Source organism: Falco biarmicus, chromosome 3, assembly GCF_023638135.1.
Source record: "Falco biarmicus isolate bFalBia1 chromosome 3, bFalBia1.pri, whole genome shotgun sequence".
Taxonomy (NCBI): Eukaryota; Metazoa; Chordata; class Aves; order Falconiformes; family Falconidae; genus Falco; species Falco biarmicus.
Genome location: NC_079290.1, coordinates 87849760 through 87864734, shown reverse-complemented (window position 1 = coordinate 87864734; position 14975 = coordinate 87849760). Strand labels below are relative to the sequence as shown.

Below are 14975 nucleotides of genomic sequence, written 5' to 3'. Positions count from 1 at the left end.
TGCGTTACAGATTTTATCCTGGCAGTTTTCTAATGTGCCAAATTCTTTGAATTTTAACCCCATTATCCAATGTGCTCCTATATCTTTTTGTATTGGTGTTACTGGCAGACTAAACAGGCACATAGAGTTCCTCATCATGGCCATTAATGAAAATATCAGCGGACACGTCAGACCTCTGTGGGACTCCATTTGAAACATCCTTCTCTTTTGACAATATTTTAAGTGTGTTAAAACCAGGTTTTATATTTGCTTCTCCGTTACATACTGTCAAATCTCTGCTGCAGGCAAGTTGGTATAAAAGCTATACATCACCTCTATAAAGGCCTCTTACCATACCATAGAAAAAGGTTACCATTTCAAAAACTTGGGCAAATTTTTGCCCTCTATCAATACTTCAATGACAAAGCTGAAGAGTACAATTAGGACACTCCCACACCCATACCCAAACTGGAAAGAACCATGTCGGCATGACTCAGGTTTACAGCACAAATTCTTCTAGTCCCAAATGGAAACTGGGAAGAAGATTCACCACACATGCTTGTTTTAGTAGCTGCAGAAAAAAACCCACAACCACCCTTATTGTCCTGTCTGCCTGACCTAAACACCAGGCATTTATTTTTCCAGTATTCTCCACAAGTACTTGCCTGCCTGACAACTGCTCTCAACACTCAAAATCATTTTAAAAGTCTTCCTTAAAAGAAAACTTCTTCCACATGTAGACTTCTCTTCACTGCTTCAAGCAAACATGGGTTGGGGTTTTTTTTCCAGAACAGCCACTCTAAAGTTCCTGTGGAAAGACTACAACTATCAGCTATGAGGCTTTTAATTGAAGTTGCCATTTGATTCAAATGGCAAAAAGCAACTACCTCCAGAGCAGATTCATATTGACTACGTACCATTACACTTTAGATATTCACTTGCAAAAAGACACTTTGTGGAGATGAAGCACATTTCAGTAAGAAGAAATAACAGAACAGATACATAAGCAAAATCACCAATGCAGAGTAAGAGCAAAAGGCAGCAGACCTGATAAAACATCCAGTCCCTTGCTCAACCACAAGTAAAAGCACACTACAGTTATGATTCTAGAATTCACATTACAAATAGTGAATAGATGGACAAAACGCTAGGAAACAGAAGACATCTTCATCCTGACCTCTACATCACAACTTAAGCCTACAGCCCAAGTGAATTTATACAACAATACTTGGTTAAAGACCAAGTTTATCAAACAGTAAACAAACAAAAAAAAATGCTCCTTTTAAAGACCAGGTTGGTGGGATTGATTTTTTTCATTGTTTTTTGTTGTCATTGTTTGGGGGGGGGGGGGGGGGGCTTCTGTTTTCAACCACCACTGATAGAAAAGACAGAGACCAACAGAGATGAGGGATAGTTCTAGCTCCAGCACAAGTCACCTGTGACCCCAGCCAAGTGAATGTGTCTGTCACCTTCCCTACTACCACCTGGGGAGATCCCTTCCACCCATAAACCACTCATCCACATTTTCTTGCACACTGTCCCTCTGATTCACCACTAACATTATTTATGGCTGTTCCTAATCTGTTCTTGACAGATGTATCACATGCTGTGCTGAGTCGTTTTAAGCATTAATTATATCACACGCATATTTAACAACTGCACATAAATATATCTCAGTTACCTCCTCCCCTTGACAAAATACGTTATTTAAATGTAAAAAAAAATATCTGTACCTCAACAGGTTTTGTTCTGACCTCAGATTCCAACATGACTAAGCACTATGACAGTGTCAATAAGAACCAGTATTCTGATTACATAAAAGCATGACTATATTGCAAAGCAACCCCTTAAAAGCTGCCTACTGTCACATCAAGACATAAACGCAAGAAGAGAACTTACCTGCGGGCAAGGGAAGTCTTCAAATATCTGTAACAATAAAGAAATAAATTTAGCAACAGAAGAAAAAATAGCTCTAAAACTCAATTGGCCTAATAATTTTTCTGCAAGGCTGTACTTGTTTAAAGCAGCACATTATCTGAAGCAATTTGCTAGCTACTAGGCATGCCACATGCAAATCAAGAGCATTTTCCTTGTCTCACCCTGTTCATTAACAAGATTACATTTTGCCCACCTAACTGCAAGACAAAGATTATACTGCTAGGCAATGAGTGTAATTACTACAGCAGAATACGGGTCACTACTCACAAATTAAGTGTTACATATGGATTTCACCATGATCACCTACATAATTTCAGAGCTGAAAGTGTCAGGGTTAGTCTTTGCATACAAAGAGGACCTCACTGTAGGTTTTCTTTATTCTTAAACCTTTAGAGAAGAGGTAGCCAAGCTTACAAATGGTTAAGTATGGAACGCAGGAAATAATACTAAAATGAAGGAGTCTGATTTTTGTCACTAAGGCATACAAAATATGGTTACTGAACATTTTTATAATAAATGCCAAAACTGTCTTAAACTGCAGTCAACTTTACAAGAACCACTGCCTCCGAGTCAAAATAGATCATATTAAAAACTACACTCCTGAAGATGGGTATAAATGTGTATACATTAAGTTTTTCTAATTAGTTAATTATAGGAATTATTATATTTTTTCTGCCTGCTTTTCATGTATCTACTTGCCAGCTCAGTACATGATTGTAACTAGGACTTGAGACGCCAATCAGAGTTCAGAACAGAAACTAGAACCCACAAAGAACTAGCAAGCAAGAATTACTCAAAGTCTGTAAGGACAAGGACTGGGGACACACATCAAGGGGTTAACAGAAGCGGAAATAAATACAAGTATGGGGGCAAAAGAAAGGGGAATCAATAAAACAAATGAGTAAGAAACTGAACTGAACCCAAGAAAAAGGTCTACACAGTTATTTGGTTAAAAGGAGACAGCAATGTTGAGTAACAAAATTGTTGTACTGGGTACAAAATCCACGTGGAAACTGAACTTTAACCACAGGTGTAGCAACTGGAACAGATTCAGAGATTACCTAAGCAGATGGCCACTGCTTTGCTACCTATTAGACTAAATAGCAAGGCTCAATAAATTTATTAGCCCTGCTCTCACCAACAGATTCTTAACATCATGCTTGCTTTCATTTACAATCCACATTTGTGGCTGCACAACATGACAACTCAAATACCGAAGAAATGCACCTGAAATTTAAAGGCAGTCCACTAAATTCAAAAGATGAACTGTAGGACTCTAAGGAGACAATGAAATGGCAAGACAAAGTTTAAACACAACACAAAATGAAAACAGCAACAGGACACCACAAAACAGAAAATATTGCAGCCTTTATTCTGGTAGAACGGAGTAAAATTTAAAAAGATAAGAAGGTACATTTAAGAGATGCTCATGATGCTGCCTGCTTATGAACAAAACTGCCTTACGTAAGAAGAAATGCCTTGAGATAGAAGAAGCCCAGACAAGAAGCAGCAGCATAAACTGCCAGGAAGGAAAATCTGAAGTCACCTCCTGCAACAGCTGCTGCACAGCATCCAGATCAACGCATACGGAATGGAGCTTTCTTCTGGCAGAAAAATGTCACTGTGTCAATCAATTTGAAAAGTTAACAAATAGAAATGTTAGACTTTTTGGGCTGTTTATATATGTTTAATAGTTTCTGTGTGCTCTTTCTATAAAGTTGCAAAAAAATTCCTGCTTGTCACTAAGACATACAATATGAACTGCAGCCACCCAAGTGAAACAACTAAAACGGCAGAGCAGAAAATACAGTATTTTATTTTAATTTTTCTACAGTGATATAAAGCAATTTCTAACCTTAATTATAAGTTAAATTTTTTAATGTTCTTTAAATTCAAGTTACTACCAAAAAATACAAGCCACATAAAACATTTCTAATACGTCAAGAATTAGAAGAAAATTTTAATTACAGCACTTATTAACTCTTGAAGCAGACTATTTGATTAAGTATGCCTACACAACAGATTTTAAGAAAATAACGGTAAACATAACCACTAGAAAAATACCTCATCTTATACACACGTATAGGCAGAACGCATTGATTTACATTCCAGGAACTTAGTTAGCCATGCAATTTCTAACACCTCCAGGGAAAGCTCTGCAGCTAAGACATGCACATATCTTTAACTTCAGACCGACTTCATCGTATTCTAGTGTTTGTCCCTAATACCTGAGCCACAGGTTCTGCTGTGATCTCCTCCTGCACAGGCACCAGCATTCACACAGATCACATTACTGCACTGGGACCTATTCTAAACAGGAGACCTACAAGATCAGCATCGTTACTATATTAAAGTCAAACAGCGTAATGATTTCTTACTTCCATGTTCCACCGCAAAGTAGCTCCACAAGCACGTTAACTGAAGAGATGTTACAGCTCTGGGACAACTAGACTGACTGAACAGCTTCCTGCAAGTACATGTTCTTCTAATACAATTTAGTGTAAGAAAGAATGTTTCCAACAATTAATTGACACACACTAGTTTTAAAAACAAGTAGGACAAAAGAAATGGAAGTGTGAAGGTCATAACAGTCTACTCAAAATTGCACAAATGCACTTTTTAGTAAAGTTACTTGTCTCATATTTTTCAAAGATCTCTAATTAAGCACAAGGTCTTCAATAGGCTAATGCATCTTGATTCTGGCAAACACCAGCCACTACAGAGATATAACTCGTAAGAGCGTAAATAAATCCAACAGTATCACAATTCCAAAGATCAACATAATTATTTCAATTTTATGTGCTTGTGTAAGTTAAGTGTTCATTACCTTCACGTGTTTCTATCAGACTCACATCAGGAACTCTGATATTTCTTACCCTTAGGATTACCCTGTCTCCCCAGCTCACTCATCTTTTCTGGCCTAAAACTCCTTAGCTTTATTCTCCACATATGGTTTTCATTTAGCATCTAATACTGAAAATATTAGTGGATTCCTGCAACATTTTAATAAGTTCGTTCACTGAGAAGTAAACTGAGACTACGCATTTAGGTAGCTACTCACTTCTGATCACACTTACGGACTTGCCTTCTTTGCTGTTCAAAACCTTTCCCTTTTTGAAGCACCTTAGACATTCAGATCTCCATAGAGGAGGAAGTAATTCAACACAGATTTGAAAATTAAAAAAAAAACCAAAAATTAGGCTCCAAACCTGATTTGTGACTATTGAGGGGAGACTTGAGAGTATCTGGGGGAGCTGTCCTGTAGGGTAAGGATTCCCTCATGCAATAAAGGTCTGGACTGATTTTTCTCCTACAGCACACAAACCTCGTTTCCAGCTGTATAACATGAACCAACCTTAATTTCTTATCTGCTCCAAAGTAGTTCTTCAAAGTGAAATTAAAAATTAATCAGATTTCACATGCTTCTACTCCTAGTGATACTTTCAAGGGATCAGTCACGTTCTGCATTTATATTCTCACATGTCTTACTGTGCTGCTAAGTAAGGAGCAAACTGTCAGTTTGAATAGACAGAAAGAAAAATAATTTTCAGACCATATTCTTTACAAACTTTCACATACCTAGTAAAGGTTAACCAGTTCAAGGAAAACTGTTTTAATTCCGAAGAGATATTGGGAGAATGGAGCAGATGGCGTCAAGAGATCCTTTCCAACCAAGGTTTCTGTAATACCACACAAAGATGACAATAACACAAAAGAAGCTGTAATGACATCAGAGGTCATTACAAAATAAGTTCCTCAGCCAAACAACATGTGCCAAGTAAACCCGTCATCTATATAAATTCACTGAGGAACAAAAAAAAAGACTGTATATTAACAAAAGAGCACTACTCTTACTTCTATATGCGCTGAGACTGTTTGGGACAGTATAGCCCTCAAATAGGCTTTGTGGATCCCATCACAAATAGGTTTTATTCTGCTATCTATGGATACCTTGAGTATCAGATGTCTCCAACGCTGCCTTTGTTTTCATGAAACTGCATTTTACCTTGCAGAATTTTCTCAAATGTCTTTGTGGAAATGGAGCCGCAACTTTAAACCTTCTTTCCAAGAATAACATCTAATCATCGAACACAGGAATATTTTGTGAGCCTCATGTTCCTACCTCAAGGTAGAATGAGAACATGGCTCCACGGACAACCACAGAGGCCGAGACTCTCACCCCATCTGCAGCACTGATCTCTTTCCCAAGCTGTGGTAAGCAGCAGACCACAAGAAATTTAATGTTGTTCTCCTGCAGCAGGAACTGACTGACTAACCTAAAACGATTCCCTTTAAATGAATTCAGATATTCAGTTGATGAGCCAATCTCATTCCACTGAAGAGTAAAGGCTTGCAGCACACATGAACCACACACCACAGACTCCAAAAAGCAGAGTAGCGCATGTCATTTGACAACAATCCTTCCAGCTGAAGGAGGAATAACGCAGACTCAACATAAAATGCAGTTTTACTATTTATCTACCAGTATCAAAATCATTTGGGAATACACACATGTATTCAGCTTTTAGCCTTTGCACAACTGATGCTGAAGGATGTTGTCTCAGAGCCTGCAATCAACAGCCTGGAAGTCTCCCATCCTATTATTCTCTGGCAGGCTGGAAGGGCAGCTGGATGTTCCTCTAATCTTTAACGAAGTTGAGATCTCATTATTTATGTCAATTTTTTTTTAAAAAAGCCAATATGTAGGCAGAAAACAAAGGTCACCTTTCAAAAAACTGCTTTGTAAAATTACATTTGAGAAACTCAAGGATTTATCCATGATCATCTCATCTATTGAGCAAAGACCTTGGAGATACGATTAATTCATTCTGACAGAACACCCACTAAGGAAAAGCTGTTAAAACATTTTACAATATGGTTAAAAGATTGCATAAACCACCAATTAGATTGTTCTATATATGCATTTTTTTTCCTTCATCATTAAAAGTGCATCCCTTATTTCTAACCTACTTCTAATTTAACAAGCTGCAGAGCTGAATGTTAACAGTCCTTTATTATATCATTTCCCATTTTTAGGGCAATTTTAAAGAGTGACTCAAAATCTTTTCTTCTATCAGCCATGTAGAATGAGAGGCAGAAGTGGCACACTATAAAGGCTTATTTTTCTAAACCTTTGATCATCCTTACAAGTCTTTAAATGTTCAAACTGTTTTTTTGCTTTCAGTAGTTTCCCCAATTTGCAAACACCAATACCTGACACAGAATCCCTATGTCACTCATAACAGCATTAAAAAATATCATTTGCTTACTTAGAGGGGCCGGGGGGGGTGGTTTGCCCCCCTATTGATATATTTATTACATTTGCCTTAGGCACAGCAGTAGCTGAACATCCAGCATTAACTGCAAATTTTTCTCTCTTACCATGGGGAGAGATGGAGTGGAACAATTATATGACAGACACCTCCATTCACAGAACTTGCTAACACTTTTTTGTGCTTTGGCCAGATCAGAAGAAATTCAGCATGCAAATCTTTTCTTCACAACCCTATTTCATAGGAGATCCATGTTCTACTGTACTCCGTTACTATCTTTGTTTAAATCTTTACTTCAACTGCAAGTATCAGCAATAATGATTTAACGCTTTCATTTAGGTCTGTTGAAAAGGTTAACTAGCAAGCAGCCAAGAATGAACTGCTATGACACCACCTCAGGAAACGTGCACAGCCTATGTTACATTTTTGAGTTCTGTTTAACCAATTATTAGTTTTAACGCAAGCTGCTGCTTCTGAAACACAAAATATCAGAGGACCAACTGCAGTACTGCACAGAATACAAAGGGGGTTGGTTTTTTGCTCAGATTGTATGTTTGGTTGACAAAGTACCAGGCTTGCTTGACAAAATAGATTGCAATGTGATCACCACAGTATCTGACATACCTCAAATAGCTTCAAACATGCAAAAGTATAACGTTATTACAGCAGTACAAGTGTCAGCTGACTTGTCCCCTACCTCCTGAACATGTTCAGTTTATATTTGCTTCCTTAAGTGACAAACTGACAAACCAGTGGCTCATTAACTGTCAGTCTTTCCACTGCCCCAACCCTCTGTTTATACCTGCCTTCTGCTTCACACGCACCATGATTTAAAAAAAAAAAAAGCAGTATTTACCCTCCTTAGTTTTTAACACCTACAAAAAAAACCCCAACCTTTCAACAGTTTCCAATTACAGTTTCCCCTCCCACTGACACAAACTCCTCCTAAATGACTCTGCTTGTGGTTCTTACATACTAGTTTTTGAAACTGAAAAAATCCAGTCTCTGATTAAGATGCTGATAGTAAACCACATGCATTTTCCTTCATCTCAGCTGAACCCTGCCCTGAATTAAAAGGGCATGCACCTGGAAACTTCAGATTCATTTATACCACATCACTGATCATGGCCACAAAGTTACCTATCCAGCCACTAGTAGCCAAATTTCAGACCAGGCACACTGAACAGTAAGATATCAAATGAAGACGTTCTGGTGGAAGCTACATACAAGGAGATTGAGAAGAGAAGAGAAATTAATCATTACACAGGGCAGGTGGGATCAATCTCATTACACACTCAGTTACAGTACATGCAGTATCTGACTCTGATAAAGGATTTACTTTTATTATCTAAACAAGTACTATATATACACCTTTTGCTTATGGGGAAGAGAGGTATGGATAGAGAAGAAACTGGATTAGGCTCTCCAAGGATTGGTTTTAGTCAGCATCACAAAACGAGTAAGCAAAATCTTCAAGTCTGTAGGTGACATTAAGCTCTTATGGATAGGCAAAAACACGCCAAGGGCCGGGGGAGGGGGGGGAACCCAGAAGGATCTTACAAAATGAAGCAAGTTGCTAAAAGACAGCAGATACACTCCAACACATAGATGTGATGTAATGCATCTAGGGGAAAAAACACTCCAAGCAATAGCTCTTCAACCACTTAACACTTCCACTTTCCCCAGTTCCAACTGCGGGAGGAAGGCTGAGTCACTGTTTTCTCTGAAGTCACCAGCTCAAAGTGCAGTAGCAGACCAAAACAAGGCAACAAAACATTACCTATCTTTAGAAAGGGTATTGAAAACATGGTATGTATTACTGTACGAAACAAAGTATGTGTATCTTGTGTACAGTTCTCATTTCTGCACCAGAAGGAATACAAACTGGAGTTAAAAGAATGTCTAGAACAGGACAGCTGAAGTGATCAAGGGATGGAGCAGCTGCCACATAAGGCCAGACTACAAGATCTGAGACCCCTCATAGCTGGGAGGACACGAGGCTCACAAAATACGACAACAGCTCACAAGCAGAAGCAGGAGGGAAAGAGAAAAAAGGAAAAGAAAATCAATGCAGCACCTACCAGTGCTGTACAGATGGTACAGATGTACAATCATCAAATCCTACCAGTATGAGTAGTAGGAGGCATTTGAGGGAACTACTGGAGATTAGCTTTATATGAGTAGTGGTGCTTCACAGCCAGCAGCAAGCTTTTTGCAGTCCTGTTAGAGAAGGTTGTGGCAGCAGGTACCATCAGCAAGTTCAAAGGCAGTTGTCAGATTCACAGCAGGTTTACAAGGGAAGATGACAAAGACTCATCAGGAAGGTACCACCTGGCATCCTTGATGCAATGGGGATGCCAAGGAAATACAGGGCCAGGCCTGCACACTACATAAACAACACCTTCTGCTGCCACTGATGTGTACCACTAGGCTGGAGGATCACTGGTCTCTCATCCAGCATCCTGGCTTGTAGCAGAAAGAGTGGCCAGCAGGACCAGGGCAGTGACTGTCCCCCTGTACTCAGCACTGGTGAGGCTGCACCTCAAATCCTGTGTTCAGTTTTGAGCCCCTCACTACAAGAAAGACATTGAGGTGCTGGAGCATGTTCAGAGCCGGGCAATGGAGCTGGGGAAGGATCTGGAGAACAAGTCTTATGAGAAGCAGCTGAGAGAACTGGGGGTGTTTAGCCTGGAGGAAAGGAGGCTCAGGGGAGAGAGACCTTATCACTCTCTACAACTACCTGCAAGGGGCTGCAGGTAGGTGGCTCTCTGTCTCTTGTCCCAGGTAAGAAGTGATATGGACAAGAGGAAACTGCTTCAAGTTGTGCCAGGGGAGGTTTAGAATGAATATTAGGAAAAATTTCTTCCCTGAAAGGGTTGTCAGGCCTTGGAACAGGCTGCCTGGGGAAGTGGTGGAGTCCCCACCCCTGAAGGTATTGAAAAGATGTGTAGATGTGGCACTCAGGGACTTGGTTTAGTGGTGGACTTGGCGATACTGGGTTAAGAGCTGGATTCAATATTAAAGGTCTTTTCCAACCTAAATGATACTCTGATTCTTGTATTCTTAAACTTCCCATCTCGCAAAGCACAAACTCCCTCTGTGAAAATGTAGGAGAGTCACAAGCTTTAGATATAACTTATAAGAATACCTATTCAACAAGAAGTGCTGTTTTAAGAATATGTCAGCTACATTATAGGAATGTTCTTGTCCTTTAATGGCTTATAACAAAAGGAGACATGTTTAACTGAACAAGCCCAGGGAACTTAAACACTACTGAAGATGTTTAAGGGGGGACATACGTGTGCTTGCAATGTTTCAGATCAGGAATATCTCCAGCACTGTGACCTGCAGAAATTTCCTGATGGAAACACTGTGACATTTTATGAACCTAACAATTCAGGCCCTCAGGCAAGCTTAGGGAAAGCTTTAGACATCCCCTCTATACATGTCTAGCTACCCACCACCACCCCCCTTTGTACTACAGCATGCTTGCTCTTAGAAGTGATAGGTTTAGTGGAATATTTTTTTTCACAAGGCATTGTCTTGACATTGCTTGCTATCACTGAATCTGCCTTTCCATGATGGACTCGTGACATGACACCACAAGTCACCCATGTTTCCATAAAGTGACAGGATTTCACAGTTCCTGTACTCACATACGAATTAGCACTGCATGCCAGTGAAGCTGGTTTGCACTCCAACAGGAACTCAGCAAGAGTATCGAGATGTTTTAGAAAGTAAAATAAATGTTTTCCCAGGTACAGAAATGAACACCAAGGACACAGCTAAGAACAGCAGAGAATCAGGAGGAAGTACTTCACGTGAAATACTAAAAAATAACTCAAATGGAGCTAAACAACCCGGACCACAAAAATTTATTGGTGCGTTTTATTTTTTTTACAGGGGTGGGGGGCAGCATTGTTTTTAAAAGGATAACTAGTTAAAAAGATTTAGAGTAACAGTTTGAATACCAGACCAACATTTCACAATATTTTCAGTGGTTTTAAGACCAATTCTTAGAAAGTTGGGAGAGTCATTTCCCTACATGTTCCACCACTGTAAAATTATGCCGTTTCCATGGTTATGGACCACACACGGAATTCCATTGTTACAGCGGTTTCAGAAACTAGAATTAAAGTTTTTCGTTTTTTTCATTTGAAGTTACAAAACATTCAAGATGAGTGAAAGAAGGTTGAAGATGATTAATGCAGCCAGGAGGAAGGGAGGAAAGTTTGAATGACAGCTTTCCAGTAAACACAAAGTAGTTAGTCAAAAGTTTAACAGAAGATTATCACCTTTGCACATACACTGTACTTAGGTAAGGGGGAGAAGAGCAATTACTAGCTAACACTTGCATGCACAAGACCACCAACTTACTTAGTGCCTAAAAAATAAAATGTTTTATTGATCTCAATGGGATTACTGCAAGGTATTCAAAGTGAGCTTGACAGCAGCTGCAGAATTTTTGTTCTATACAGAAGTCTGCCCCAATAAACAGATGAAATCCATTTTTAACAAGAACTCGTGTTTTCCTAGTCTAACAGCGATACTATGGAGGGAGAAAAATTTAGCTGCAGTCAGAGCATGTTCTCAAAGAGAAGCGTAACATCCCTTTACAGCAAATGGGTATTTGCACAAGCATATGGCTTAGGGCATTTGCAGCCAGAGCTACAGAGTCTGAAATCAGCTCTCCAGTGAGATGTGACAGTTTTGGATCTTAACGATGTAAGAAATAAAAGAGAACTAAGTATAACGTGCTCGGTGTGCTAGACAAACTTCCAGTATATTTATCACCACAGGCACAGGGATAACTCATTTAACATAATCTTGTTACAGCCTTGCAGATCTTACCAGGGACGCAGATTACAACACTTCCAACTGCTGTACTGTTTGGAGGCACAACATGCTGCAAAGTACGATTCTGGTGGGGATTTTTGGGAGGTCAAAAAAGCTTTCCAAAACCTAGGTCACAAAGAAATACTGTTTCAAGAACCATCTAGACTAAGTAAATTATTTGTCAAAGAACAGAGCAGACACAGGGCAATGAGAATTAGCAAGGAGATAAAAGCAAACATTATTATTTCTACTGTTACACAAGCATATATAATTATTTTTAAGCCAAAAAGACACAAAGCCTACCTCAGGGTCTTAAATAGGAATTCAGGGGCAAGAGAAATAAAGACAAGAAACCAAGAAAAGGCAAAAGTCTCATTATAGAGTTATAGATTATGCATTCATCTAAATTCCCATAATTAATTTTTCTTGCTGTTTCATGATAGCAGTATTTAAGTTGCTCCCCCTCCCCCCCTGCAGGGAGATGGACCAACAGAAATAGAGACAAATCCTTTCCCTAGCTTCTCCTCTGCTCCTCTATCTCCTTCTATACAGTTTTCCAGATGGAAAAGAGACAGAGGACAAATTAAGACAGCAAAAAAGGATGACAAGGAAGGTAGGATGGAACCACAAGCAGAAAAAAAACTAGCAAAAGCAAAAAACACACACATACAGCAGGACAGAGAAACCAGAAGAAATGACTGACGAAAACTAGATCACAAAAGAAAAAGAGGGGATAATGGGGGAACAAGACTGCAGACACAGAATTTCAGTACACAACATGAGACAGGCTTTCTTCTCCTAATTGGTTCTGTCATGTAGCCATCGGAGAGCAACTCTCAAAAGACAGTGTCGTTTGTGTAAAAGGAAAACCCCCAACACGTCTGTTCTTTGTAAGAACATGATCAAACAAGAGACCCAGTTGGCTCGACAGAACATAACACACAGGCAAGTTCCATATTCTGTTTGCTGCGACTTCCAAACACGGCCATTACTCATATCAGCAAAGCAAGCGAGTCATAGTTTGTTTCTAATACAGCAGCACACGAAGTCTAACATATATGATTAACAGATTCTCATATCCACAAACCCACTGAAAAATTTCAGCTTGGCATCATTAAGATTTTACCAGTCCTGAACTGCAATTTAAGATAGTATTTTTCACCTTAATCTGCTGCTCTACTTAATCAACTTAATGCACAATAAAAACTTAATTTGACAAAATTGAAAGCATTACTCCTCTCTGCCTCTGGCATGAAACAGATTAAGACCACCAGAAATACTGCAGAAAGATTTAAGATTCATTACATGTTAGGTGGCAGATAAGCATTAGATATGCTATAAACTCTATCGTCTGTAGACTCAATAATGCGTCCAAGAGCTGTAGGTTTTAGTTAACACTACAATTACCTCCCCAGCAGCTAACCGAAGCTGTGCCTCCTACACAAGCCACAACTGTGATTTTTAAAGTCAAATCTCAAAAAATATTTCATACAGTACTGACAAACCACAGACACTAGGGAGAAAGAACAAGGACCACAAAGACAACTCTCAATTTACATATACTTTACATCTCCTGTGTAGGTTCCTGGTCAAAACCAGGTTAAATAAATGCACAGGTCAGAACAGAATGCGTTCTAGGCCCAGGTCCCTGCTGTTTCTGAGGAAGTAACAAGCAACTTACAGCCCTACCCAAAATTTATCAAGGTTCAATTTAAATTAATTCGTTTATCCACAGAATGTCTAAAGACAGTGACAGAAAGCTGCCATATGTGAACGTTTGCAGGTCCGTACAGAATGACTTGAAGCTAGAAGTTAACACACATCCAGTAGCCAGCTCTACCAGCAGCCCCCGAGCTGGAGGTACCCCAATGCTCCTGGGGCAAGACCAGAGCTGGTTCTGCAAGAAGCATCTCCTGCCATCCCAGGGCCAGCCTGACAGCACTATTTGTACTGTGAAACAAACACTTCTGCCTTCAGGGCTGTCAAACCAATTTTCCTCATAAATAACTAACAAGCCAATTTTAAGGGCAGCAACAGTGAAAGGAATCCTGACAGACTACTGTTCACAAAACACACACGACTGACTTAGCTAAAAATTACTAAGCCCCATCGTAACTCTGACTTACCTCATACTGGTAAGTACTACCGAGTGTTACAGTCTATTCTATCATGATTTTGTACCTAGACATGACTTCTTAGAGAAAAAAAATATTTTTCCATTGCAAAAAGCATTTACTATTTAAAAAAAGTCTGAAATTCACCATTTCTGCTGCTGATAAAAAGCAGTGCTCTTTCACTTGAAAAGTATGTAGTCAAGTATTTCAGTAACAGCTTTTTCCATTTACGCAAAGGGATCATAGAGCATATACACTTGTACAATTACATCTTACTTGAACTTGCTTTGCTGATACATAAACTGCAATACTACTGGTGAAAACGTGTGGCCTATGTATGATCCCTCAGCAAACCAAGTTAGCTGTGACATGCATTGGCAGAAATAAAATCATGATGTAGTCATTTAAGAATAAACAAAAAAGGACCACAAAGATCCTATTATATAAGCGGATTTGGTACAACCCTATGTATATTGGACTCAGTAAACATTTTCTGCACAAAGGTTAGAATTCAAGATCAAATAAGTGTACAGAAGAAATGTGTGCTTCTGCCTCAGCAATGAATGCTAGAAAGCAATAAAACACAAGATTTTTGTATGATAATATAATCTCTAGGAAATTACAGCAACAGTAATAAAACCTAAACCAAGAAAAAACACTGCTAAGCTTTTTGACTTTTTCCACTGATATTATAATTTATTCGTTACCTCACCATTCTGCATGACTGAAAAGCCAGTGCCAGCCCGCCTCTTATTATTTCAAAGAAGAGTAAGTTATTTGTGGACTATTCTCTAAAACACTTTTCTAATCATTCATGCATGAGCATGGAGGAATA

The 14975-nt window shown here is 39.1% G+C and overlaps 1 protein-coding gene across 2 annotated transcripts in view; it reads right to left on the bottom strand.

Moving 5' to 3' along the window:
• Nucleotides 1–14975, bottom strand: part of PTK2 (protein tyrosine kinase 2) — a 223981-nt gene that overhangs the window by 177462 nt on the left and 31544 nt on the right. Inside the window, exon 1 of one of the 2 annotated variants that reach the window (XM_056330023.1) lies at nucleotides 1879–1905. The exons of the other annotated variant lie outside the window; for it this stretch is intronic. The gene's annotated coding sequence lies outside the window, so the exon portion shown is untranslated. Of the gene's footprint in view, nucleotides 1–1878; nucleotides 1906–14975 lie in introns of those variants that run through there. 2 annotated transcript variants of the gene reach the window in all.